This window comes from Fukomys damarensis, unplaced genomic scaffold (genome assembly GCF_012274545.1).
Source record: "Fukomys damarensis isolate Sample0158 unplaced genomic scaffold, DMR_v1.0_HiC HiC_scaffold_27, whole genome shotgun sequence".
Lineage (NCBI taxonomy): Eukaryota > Metazoa > Chordata > Mammalia > Rodentia > Bathyergidae > Fukomys > Fukomys damarensis.
This window is the reverse complement of record NW_022900939.1, coordinates 41008546-41021700: the sequence shown is the minus strand read 5'-3', so window position 1 is coordinate 41021700 and position 13155 is coordinate 41008546. Positions and strand designations below refer to the sequence as shown.

The 13155-nt window shown below is 39.9% G+C and overlaps 1 pseudogene; it reads right to left on the bottom strand.

Annotated features, from left to right (window-relative positions):
* LOC104857849 overlaps positions 1-12617 on the bottom strand; it is a 40161-nt pseudogene extending 27544 nt beyond the window's left edge.
* Positions 12618-13155: the final 538 nt, after the last annotated feature.

Sequence of the window (13155 nt, the reverse complement as noted above, 5' to 3'; positions counted from 1 at the left end):
GGAAAAAAAAAAAAAAAAAAATCCAGAATTATAAGCTTCCCTGAAGCCCTAAAAAGTTCTGCAAATTATCATTTTATAGGGTAAAGTCTAAGCTCACTGACCAGCATGGAAGAGCTGAGATCAAGGCTATATTTCTTCTTGTGGTCTCTAAGTCACGTCTTCAGGTAGGTGAGTTCTCTTGCCCTATTAATTCATTTATCATTCATTCAACAAATATCTATTTTACACATCTACGTGCCAGACATGATTATGGGCATTGAGGAGACATAAATGAAAGAATGGTCTTCTGGAGGAATTTCTAAGCTTTCATCAGAGCTCCCTTCCCAGGCAGATAGGAAACCAGGTCTGTGGTCAGCCTTGCTATTTCTGAAATTGAAGAAAAGTGTTGGGTGGGGTGAGAGAAATGACCCTTAGGATTCAGGAACAAAAAGCAGCTGAGAGCAAAACTCAAAGAGATCCTCTAACTCATCGAGTCCAAGGGGGAGCCATGCACAAAGAACAAAACTGAAGCTATAGCAGAATCCAAAGCTTAGCTAAACTAGACAGAACAAATGGATTCCACAGAATAGAGACGGAGCCCGTCGGCAAAGTCCCTGGAATAGCCAGTGAAACCAGATTCTTCTCTACACAGCTCCAGCCTCACCAATGGGAAACGGCTGCCAGGATCCTGAGGCACAGCAATGGAGCACTAAATTCTGCCAAGAGAGTCCTAGAAAGCTTTAGAATGGTTGTCACACATGCACTGACACTTCAAAAAAGAGCGATTTTTTTCAAATGGACATAGGGAAACCAGAATGTTCCCAAGAGATTCAAGAAGGCTGTCTTGAGACATGTTTTAAGGCACAAAAGGAGAGTTATTATGAACAGAAGCTTGGAGCAAATTGTTCGTAGAGATGATGGCTAGGGCCCAGGATTTAGTTCAGCGTGTGCAGCCGCCTGCTTCACAAATGTAAGGACCCGAGTTCAATCCCCGGTACGGTGGGGGTGAGGATGATGGCTGATACCCTCCCTCAGAAAAAAGAAACTTGACATTCCAAAAGAAGACCAGGTATATAATCTCTTGGAGCAGAAATAATCAGAGTTTTCTGGACTACACCTCTAAGAACCAAAGGTTTGGGAACACATTTGCTTTCTCTGCATTCATTAACTAAGGGCAAAAATCAATACTGGATTTCTACCCACAGGTTCAGTGTTTGTTTGGCCTTGTCCTGCACCACACAGCCAGCGCTGAGACCCTGACCAGTCCATCTGGCCTCATGCCAGAGTTGGGCATTGCAGGAGAAGGGGTCATTCCAAGGATTATAAAGTCAGAAAGTAGAAAATGGTAATTTTTCGCTTTAATAGATTATAGTACCAAGTAGCTCTAGAGATTCTAAGAAAAAAAAAAGATACAATAATCTTGCTATAGCTGTTCATACCATACTGTCAGTAGTGTGTTGAAAATGTTTAATAACCAAGATTCGGGGAAAGGAGGAGGTAGGGAGCTTATTTGCAGGGTTTCTGCACTTTCTGTGGTATGAGTCTTCCCTGCATGCTAGTTTCAAGCTATGTGACATAATTGATATGCTAACAATGAGCTCTCTCAGAGGCCAGGCCAAACTGGCTCAAATGCGTCACTGTGAGTAGACCTCACTAAGCATCCTCTGAAGACCCGACCCCCAACCAAACACCGTCTACTGAGCTTCACCCTTCCCTGGCTTTGGTCAACAGCAAGCCAAGGCTGCCCCTTGGTCCTGCAAAACGAAAGAGTTCATCTGCCCAGCTAGTGGGTACTACACTTGACAGGGATTAAAAAGCCTAAACTCGCCAGGGATTTGGCTCCGTGGTTCTGCCACGTCTCGCAAGCGCCAGGGCCCGAGTTCAATCCCCGGCACAAAAAAACAAAAAAAAAGTCTTATAAATACACATTTTTTTTAAGCCTAAACTCTCCCTCCCTAGCACAATAGCTAGACCTAGTTCTTCAGCCCTTCATTTTCCAGCCATGCTAAGGCGACTGTGAGAGTGGTCATTTAAGGAAAGGCGTCCTAGGCTAGAGATTCGTGCTAGCGGCTTCCTCCGGAGGCCTGAATCACTTCGCGAGCCTCTCTGCTGCTCTGTAACACTCCCGCGGAGACGTCTGGCTCTTCTTCAGCTCCTCGCTTGCCTTCTGTCTTCCAATGTGGCTTTGAATCACCCAGGCAACCCCGGCAGCTCTCTGCTGCCCCCTTCTGTCTCCAGGCTGTCACAGTTATAGTAGCCCCGCCCTTGGTTTTTGTTTTGCTTTTTAATTTTTATTTTTCTTAGTTCACGTTTGCAGTGCATAACAATGACCTTCATCGCGGGAAGTTGTACAGTACCGAAGATCTCTTGCTCAAACCTAGTGACTTCAGGGCCGGGGATTTGGCTCAGTGGTTCTGCCTCACAAGCACCAAACCCGGTTCCTTCTCTGTTGTTTCTCTTCTGACCTCTGCATGTTTCTGTGAAACTCTGGCAATTCCGGGTGCTTTGTACCTTGGTTCAGAAACAACCAGACCTCCAGAATTTTCTCTTAACTTCTCTATTAACACTTGTGAGTCCTTTGCTGAATTTCTTCTTCATTTCATTAATAATGAACACCCTGAAGAAACAATTCAGGGACCCTACATCTTTCCCTTTATATTCATTCCCAAAGAAAATCATCATTTTACAAATTTTCAGACGCCAGGGCCAGGGATGTATCTCAGTTACACATACACACACACATACATACATATACATATATATATATTCAGACGACCTCACTAGAAGCCATAGAGACCTATTAAACGGCCTAACCTTTCATTTTCTCTACAGTCCTACTTTGTTCACTATTCTTCTTTCTAAACGCCATATAAATAGATATCTGGGCTAGAGTTAATACCTGGCCCTGGCATTCTAATGACTATGAAACATACACACACACATACATACATATACATATATATATATTCAGACGACCTCACTAGAAGCCATAGAGACCTATTAAACGGCCTAACCTTTCATTTTCTCTACAGTCCTACTTTGTTCACTATTCTTCTTTCTAAACGCCATATAAATAGATATCTGGGCTAGAGTTAATACCTGGCCCTGGCATTCTAATGACTATGAAATCCAGACCTCAAACATAAGCTGTATAGGCCTTTCTCAGAAAATTAAAATATCATTGCCCGTTTGAATATTCAGGAAACTTGTGCTGGAAATTCATCAAAACTGGAAAAATAATAGTTCATCACATCCAAATTGTAGGCAAGTCCACACTAACTGAATAAATGAAGTTAGAAACATTGTCTTGGTATGGATATTGGTAAAGTGTTTGCTTTGGCAACCTCCACCATCGTTCATGTAACCATGACTTGAAATTTACTGACAAAGCAAGACAAAAATTCTTACCTCCAAGATGCTGCTGAAATCACTAACTTCCTTTAGCAAAATATAGTAGCACTTAATTGATAGCATTGAGACAAAAAAAATCATGCACTAGTCCAGTGTGGTAGTACATGCCTGTAATCCCAGAACTCAACTGGCTGAGGAAGGAGGGTAGCCAGGAGTTCAAGGCCAGGCTGGGCTACACAGCTCAAGGCCAGCCTGAGCTAGCTCGTAAGACCCTGTCTCAAAAAAAAAAAAAAAAAAAAGATGATGCAGTAATCATGCTGTTTTCCTCCCTATCATTACTCCTGTACAACTCTAAAAAATAAGCAACTTTATAATTCATAAACACACATTATAATTATTCTGTTTTCAAAGCAATAGAAAGATTCATAATATGCCAATGTCAGTTCCAAACCAGATGATCTACTGAGGATTAATTTCTAAGCTTATCTTCTCTAAATTCATCCATAATAATAAGGTTTGGGTTTATCTGAATATAAATGCTGCAGCTGAGTATCTGGAAGCTAGATTTATTAGAATTCCTACCCAAGCTATCACTGAGTATGTTGTCTACATGTCTCCCACGGCTTTTCTAAGAGAAATTAACATTTACCCAGAAGTGAGCTACGAAGAGTTCACAAGGCAAATAAACCATTTCACTTATCTTCTAAATAATTGTATTTTAAATCTTTTAAAATAACCTGGGGCATTTTCTATTTTTAATAAAGAAATATTTTTCTGTCATCGAATAAAAAACAGCCTATTTAAATTAAATTTTATGCTGCCAACTTTATCAGAGTAGATTATTCCAAACTAAGCATGGCCCATTTTGAAATTTATTTTAGCAGTTTAAAAATAACTTCATCACCATGTTGCCAGTAGATAAGGACATTGCTGACACTGGATTTTAATGTATGGTAAGGAACAAGATAGCCTATTATTGATCTTGAATGACAGACATTTCATGCATCCTGTAAATAAACCCATGGTACAGAGAAACCCATCACTAGCCCATCAACTGAAGCTTAATTTAAAACAATGGACATAATCAACACAATGTACAAGATGTGATCATACAATATGATGAATATTTAATTTTTTAAGTTTGCCACAGAAAAGGAGACAATGCCATGAATCTCCAAATGCTGCTCCTCACTTTGAATACACTTATCCCATAATTCTTGCCACTTTCTGGAGCAGTTTTGGAAGTTCTCTTTCATGAGTGTCTGTAGTTGCACTGGCATGGCTGCCTCAAGGTCGAGAATCAAATCAAAACATTATGTTTCATGGTCATATTTGACTTTGGAGAAGTCAGATGCTGCAAAATACCAGATTTCGTGAATAAGGTGGATGAGGACACACTGTAATGTTTTTATTTGACAGAAGTTGGGGTCAACTGTTGATCAATCTGGTGTGATCAAAAAATATGGTAAATGTTTAATATTTTTTAATCATTACAGTAAAAGACATATCGCCATTAATCCCAAAAACATTCTCCCTCACTTCTAACTTATGTATATCATTGTTCGTGGCAATATGTCATGTAATAAATTTTTCTTTAATTTAAACCTTGACCATAGTTTTCAGTCACTCCCTTATATGTCTGTGTGAGAACTTAATATTGAATGCAGGTAACATTATTGAAAAAAATTAACAAAGTCTTCATTTGCCTTTGTTTACCCTGGAAACAATGATTTTGGAAAGTCCAGTCCCAACTGTAAGTGGTTAGAAACTAGTAATAAATCAGTTAAGCTTGAATTCCCAAGTTTCGTATTTTAGGCAACCAACATAAAAAATCAAAGACTGATAAAGTCATAAAAATTTATGTCAACAAATAGTTCTGTACTTTGAATTGAAGAGTAAACATAAAAAAATAGTCATTAATTTGGTGCTGGTTCTTAACATTTCTTGGACATTTACCAACACTTGTGTATTTGATGCTGTGTGGGAAACCAGTATTTCTCCAGTCTTGCCACTAGATGGCACAGGCTTGGAGATTTAGTCTCAGCCTAAGAGGAGTTTAAAAAGCAAAACGCAAAATCTTCATGGGCGTGGTGCATGTCATCTCAAAGAACCGAAAATTAATAAGGAATCTTTCCTTATATAGGATTTGGTTTTCCCCTGTGAAATTTTAGGATACTAGAATTTTATAAATTGGCACATATGGAAATAGAAAAGGAAATTAGTGTGAAATACAAAATATTTCTACATAACGTGTCCATTTTTAACTATGATAATAAACATTACAACCAAATAGTATTATGGAGAAGTGTAGAAATTAAAACTCATGATCCCCCCCGTTGGAATAAATGGAGACAGCTGGATCTAGATGTACAGTGGATAGGGTCACGTTCCTACGGTGCAGATGGCCACAGGCCTGTTCCTCACCCCAGGGCGGAGTCTGCAAACAGAAGCAAAATTTTGCCATCCTTCTGTTCCCCAACCAAACTGTTCGCAAAAGGAACTGTTGACAAACCGAGGTATTACTGTACAGACAGACAGAACTATTCGTAGCAGACATATATTTACAGATTAAATAATTAGGTGAATTGAAATTGAAACCATCTGGTGAATGGTTGAGCAATCAAAATGCCTTTACATGTAGTAATAAATCTCCAGGGTAATTTTCACTCCAAATATTTCTAACAGCTTTATTAAGACAAAGTTCATCTAATTCAGCCATTAAAGTGCACAGCTCTGTGTTTGCTAGTGCAAACAGAATGGCACCATCACTCCCACCATCTGACTTTTGAAAACTTTTGTCTGCCTTAAAAGAAATTGTACCTACTAGCTTTCAACACCTATCCCCCTACCACAACCATTAATCTACTTTGTGCTTCTATAAATTCACCTATTCTGCATATTTCATTTAAGAGAAATTGTGCAAAATACTGTGTTTCGTGTCTGGCTTCATTCACCTAGCACAATATCATCAGGGTTCACCCATGCTGTGGCACCTATCAGAACCTTGGTCCTCTGCACGGCTGAAAATATTCCACTGTATAAATGTACCACATTTTTCATCCATTCGTCAGTTGAGGAATATTTATGCTGTTTCAACCATTTTTGCTATTGCAAATAATATTATCATGAAAAAAATGTTATTATGAACACTGGCATACAAGTATCTTTCTGAGGCTCTGTTTTCAATATTTGGGATATATACCTAGAAGTAGAATTAATAGACTATGGTAATTCTGTGTTTAACTTTTTAAGGAACTACCAAACTGTTTTTCATACCAGCTCTAGGAATTTTCATTACTACTAGCAATGCACAAACATTTCCACTTCTCCATACTTCTCCTTCCCAACACTCTACCTTTGGGGGTGGAGGGAAGTATTTGTTTGTAGAGCCACCCTCGATGGTGTGGAGTGGTACAGTCATGCGCCACATAACAACACAGCCTAGAGATAGGATATACTTTGTTGGCCCCGTAAAATTACAGTGGAGCTGAAACTCTCCTATCCTTTAGTAGAGTCTTAACCATTATAATATCACAGCGCAATACATTACTCACAGGCTTGTAGCAATGATATTGTAAACAAACCTACTGTACTGCCACTGGGATACAGTATATACAATTATTCAGAGTACACAGCACATGATACTTCATCATGATAACAATGACTGTCAGTCATACTATGTGTTAGCATGTTTACTGTACTATTATCAGTATTTTAGTGTATATCTACTTCTTTAAAGATTTACTGTGAAACAATGTGCTGTATAAAGCTGTCAGCAGCCTCACACATCTGCTGTTCACCTCCTTTTCACATGCACCAAGAGGTAATGTTCAGAGACTGGCCTATTTCATCTATGCTTATGTAGGTACATGGTATGGTGCTCACACAACGAATTCACCTAATGACAAATTTCTCTTAATGTATGCATCCTGTTAGGGATGCATGCTGTGTTTCACGGTATCTTTGCATTTCCCTAATGCCTGGTGGTGTTAAGCATCTATTTATCTGCTTATTGGCCATTTATAACTTTTCTATGAAGAAATATCTATTCCAATCTTTCGCTCATTTATGATTAGGCTGTCTTTCTATTATTGAATTTTATGGGTCCTTTATACATTCTGCCTATAAGTCTCATCAGATAAGTGATTTGCAAATATTTTCGCATTCTGTGGGTTGTCTTTTCAAAAAATGATATCCTTTGCAACACAAACTTTTAAAAATGTTTATGTAGCTTAATTTGCCATGTTTTCTTATGTCAGTTTTACTTTAACCTAAACCAAAGTCACAAGGATTTACTCGTATTTTTGTCTTCTAAGAATTCGGTAAGTTTAGCTCTAATGCTGTGTTGAGAGTACAAGAGATGACATCTGGGAGACAGACTGAGGTTGGATCATGTAGGCGTCTGTCCTCTATGATAAGGAGTTGTAAATTAGTCTAATTGCTATGGGCAAAAATTAGAGGGCTCTAAATGAAGAATAGCATGGCCAGTGAATATGAGAACTCATCAGGTTCAAGATAGCCTTTAAAGATGGAACTTTAAAGCTGGACATCCTGCTAAAGTATCAGGTATACAAGTGCTAAAACAAAACAAAACAAAATTAAATTCATGAAATTAGGTACTTAAATTTTAAAAGATAACTCATACTTTTATTTTTTTAAACAGGAAAAAAACTACATTTTCTAACAGGCTTAAAATTAAGTTAAAAGAAAACTTTGTTTTCCCTCTTCTACTTGGGCCTGTGGAGAATTTTGCCACCAAAGCACCCATTTGTGTATCCCAACAATTTCAAGTCATGCCTCGGCTGATGATATGTGCAGAAGGAGAAAGATGGTTTTTCTCGTTTAAAAAAGAAAAGAAAAGAATCACAGTCTTACCATATCGATCAACGAGCTTTTAATTCAATAGCCGAGTCTTCCTAGGGGCAGATATGTCTGGGCAGGGGTAGGAGACAGGAGTTCTCTACCCACAACATCTGTCTTTGAAAACCACCCTTACCTACAACATCATCCAAGGAAAAGGCTATGTTCATACCATGTAATTTCATTCCCTACTCCGAAGACACATGACTGGACCAGGACTGTCCCTGGCTGGCTAGAGTTTATCAGCAGATTAAAGAAGTCACAGACAAAGAGAGCCTGTTTGTGTTAGATTCTGCAGTGGACAGATCATAGACAGAGAACTTGAATCCACAGCACAGTAAGATAAAACCAAGCACAGGCAAACAGAGACGATAGCAGGTGAAAGGGGAAGACCAGGCCAGGGAGCATGCGGAGTCAGAACTCAAATGATCCACTACCTTAGAGGAGTATCCTGAAACCAGAATTTGTTCCTCTCCTCCATCTACAATACAAGGTCAACCAGGCCTGGTGGCACATACCTGTAATCCCAGGCACTCAGGGGGCTGAGGATGCAAGAAGAATCAAGTACCTACCTACATTGTAAAACTTAGTAAGACTCTTCCTCAAAATAAAAAATAAAAAGGGCTGGGGACACAGCTCGGTGGTAGAGCACCCTTGGGTTCAATCCCTAGAAAGGGTGGAGGTAGCATTCATTTACAAATAGTTCACTTTCACTTCACTTTTGCCAGAAATGAATATACTCCAAGAGCTGGGTACGATGTGGTCACTGGTACTTATTACTGTTGATCAATAAACGATCTATCGTTTCCACTTCAGTGAAACAATGATTCTGTTCCAAAGTATGGGTTTTTAGTATATGTGCTGCCAAAGTGAGCACTAGAGTATAAGCTTTTGGAGAGCTTGAGATGTCAAAGTCATAAAGCTGTCTATGTCTCTAGGAAACTGCAGAGGTTAAAATTTTTAACTCGTTTTGGTATTCCACGACACATATCTCGTATGACGGCCACCAAACTGAGAGTGGAAATCTCAAGAAAAGGCATTTTTTCCTGGCCAATTTTATTTGGCTAATCACTAATTTCCTAGCTGAGATTAGAATGTGCTTAGTGATAAAATGAAGTCTATAAGAGTTACAAGTGTGTTATCTCATTGCACTAGATTGTGGGGCCAAAATAAAAAGAAAATGCGAAGGGCTATTACTAGAAATGTGTGAGAACCTGATAAGGAAAAGGGGAACCTTGGAATGTGACAAAGTCCCCAGATAAACCTCACTAAGTGCAATAATAGAACTCAGCTAATATTCTTTTTTTTTTTTAAGAGTAGGAAAATTTATTGGGTAATAAGAATAGCTCCTGAGAGACAGGAGGGGTCCCAAATGGGCTGCCAAGGAGCCCACTTCTCAAAGGAAGCTTTATAGAGCAAAGTCACAAAGGGTGGGTACAACGTGGGTAAAAACTATAATCGACCAGTAAGATTACAAGCAGACTCGCTCAGGTAATATTGACTCAGCAGTAACAAGGGTATATGGATGACATCGTTAACTTTGGTCAGTAATCTGTAGTCTTAGTCTTAATCTTTTTTTTTCCTTAGTCTTCCCCTCTAATATTCTGAGCACCAAAATATCTAAAACAGACAAAGACAATAGGGTACATTTTACCTGGATAATCACACGTTACACATCTATGTAAGTGTATCCTGTCAATACATGTACGTGAATGCACAAGAGAAAAGGTGGGAAGACACACACCAACTGCGGGAAACGCCACAGGGGACGGGAATAGTCCGGGTGTTGGGCTTTATTTACAGGGCCTGATTTTTCTTTTTTAACAAGAAGAGTATATTCACGAATTACTTACCTAGTTGTTATGGTTTGACTGTGTCCCTCATATTTCATACATGGGAAGCTTAATCCCCTAAAGCACACGGTAATGGTATTTGTGAGCTGGGGCCTCTGGGAAGAGACTGGACGGTGACGGCCGTGCCCTCATGAGTGGATTAGTCCACTCCTGAGTAATGAGCTGTCGGGAGTGGGTTGTCACAAAAGCCAGCCTCTCTGGCTCACTTCTCTGCCTCACCGTGTGATATGCTGCTCCCCTATGCTGTGGTGCAGGAGGGCGGACATCACCAGAAGCTGGCGCCGTGCTCCTGGACGTCCCAGCCTCCCCACAGATGAGCTAAATAAATAAATTATATTATTTGTAAATTACACAGTCTGGGGTGTTCACTGCGGCAACAGAGAATGGACTAAGATAATAACTAAGCATGCTTTTGACTTAAGAAAAACATGAAGAAACACTTGAAATGATAAAAAGAAAAACCTATATAATATGAAAACAGTTGCAAAAGACAAGAGTTTCCTGTTCTCCAGTTTGCCAATCTGTGGTTCTATGGACATCATTAAGGCTTGCTAATTCAAGTTATTAAATTCTGATACTACAACTACATAGTGAGACCCTGTCTCAAAAAAAATAAAAATATAAATTCTGATACTAAACTTTCGCAAAGTCCTACCATTAGCTATTTCACTGAAGCGAGAAGGGATAAGAGCTATCTAAATGCTACTAAAGAGGTGTACTATAATAATGAGAAAATGCTAGGTTTCCTTGGAGTTCATTTCTCAAGAAAAAATAAACTGTTCTGAGCTTTTTCTCAGCCAAAAGATGCCCCGTCAGGAAGCTGGTAAGCATTAGCTGGAATACTAGTGTTACTAGGAACCCCTACTTCAAACCCTTAAAGCTGGAGGTGTCTCCATTGCAATTAATTAGCTGTAGACAAATAAAAGCCAACAGATGACAGCAGGCTTATTCTATTCACTGCTGAGACACAACTTAAAAAATCAAACAATCATCTATTCTACCATTTCTTGATTACCCCATTCAAACCACATGAAGCTATTCATCACATAACTGAAATTTCTTGCATCAAACCAAAAATTTCCCCAACCACTTATCAGAATAGTCATCGCACTTTCAAAATACTGTAAAAAATAAAAGATAAGAACAAAGAATAGTGAGAAATTCACTTACTCATCTGCCAGCTCTCTCAAAGCTTTCCAAAACCATGACCTAATCTAAAATGTTCTAGAAGCACAAGACAAAACCATGTTGTTTCTAAGTGCCTTACAGATGTCTCACCTACTAAGGTGTTCAGAGGGGAAAATTGGGAGCAGGCACTGGGTACAATAGATTTGACTGATTATAGGTGACAAAGTAGAGCTCCCTATACCCCTTCCCTTCTTCAGAGAGTCAGGGATGGGAACTGAGGAGGGGAGCTCCTCTATGTGGTGGGGACTGAGCTGGGGCAGACTCTCTAATGGCTGATGCCCTCTCTTCTTCCCATGTTTTTGCTGAAGCTGATGTTTCAGGGTGCTAGAATTCCTCAGAGGTCATGTGGACCATAAGGTCCATTGCCCTAATTCTGTAGCCAAATGTGTTGTCAAGCCAAGAAATGGACTTGACAAAGAGGCCATTGAGAACAGCGTAATCCCCAGCATTAAAGGTGTCACTGTTAAGGTCACAGGAGACAACCTGTTTCTGGATATAGTCTAAGGTGTCCTTTGGAGGACCACCTTCTTGACTTCATCATGTTTACAGCTTTCTCAAGAATGGCAGGTCAAATCCACAACTGATACACTGAGGTGGCCACACAGAAGGCCATGCCAGTGAGCTTCCTGTTCAGCTCAGGGATAGCCCAGACAGCCTTAGCAGCGCCAGGAGGAACAGTCATAGTTTTCTGGGCATCCCCAAGCTGTCACACTACGGTTTGCCAAGGGACCACCAACCCACGGTCTCCTGGGTGACAGTAATGGTACAGGTTGTGTCATAAGTTCCTGCATAATGCCAAAGTTTTCAAGGGCGACCTTGGCCAGAGGTGCTAAGTTGTCAGTGGTACAGAAGGCAATCTGACGATCTTGGGGGAATTTGTATTTCTCAGGTTCATGTCTACCACCAAAGTGGGGGCATCAGAAGAAAGGGCGGAGATGATGGCCCTTTCAGTTTTAACCCATCAAGTAAGACCTGGCCTTCCCCTCAGTGGTGAAGGTATCACTGGACTCCAAGACACACGCAGCACCAGCCTCATTCCACTTGGCATTGATGGGATTGTTCCTGGAAGACAGAGACAGCCTTACCATTGACGCCAAGCTTCCTGTTCTTGGCCTTGAGTCTGATGGTACACACGTGAAATGGTGAAACCACACTGGAACATGTTGATCATGGAAGGACATCAATGAAGGGGTCATGGATGGAGACAAATGGACTCTGCCAGATCTGACAGCAGGCTGGGGACCAACACCGGTGCAGACCAACCCGTTTACTCTGACATTCACCACTGTGTCCCAGGAACACAGCTGCCACTGCACAGGATATGTGGGAGGAACAGAATCTGAAGCAAAATTTGAAATATCGCTTTGATGCTCCAATAAAGGTCATTCCGAAAAATGACACAAAATGTTACAGAAACCTTTAGAATGTCTAGGAGAAAGACTACACGGAGAATTCCCTTGGAATTCCTCTTATCTTCTGTTTTGGAGAGGAAAGAAATAAAGAATTGAAGATACCAATTTAGAAAGCACTCCTTTTGAAAGTTTGGTTTTGTATAACCTTCCTGAAGTACTGTTAATAGAACGTATGGACTTCCAGTTGACTTTCTCCTTAATAACTACAGATTCTCACACATCTGTTCATTCTTTTAGACAGCGCCTTAAGAGTCCAATAACATCCACTTGCACAATGGCTACAGACAATCTAGGAGTGGTGCTGCAGGCCCAAAGGCAAACAGATTTAATTAACCGTATCCTCTGTCAGGCTATAATCAAAAGAATTAATGATCAACCAATAACTACTCTGATAAAGCAATTTTAAAGAACAACAATGAGATGAACAGTACTTCAGAAAGTTCAATTTAATGTACATTACTGAAAATTTGGATAGCAAATAGCAAAATATGAAAATACATGCCTGTCCTCAA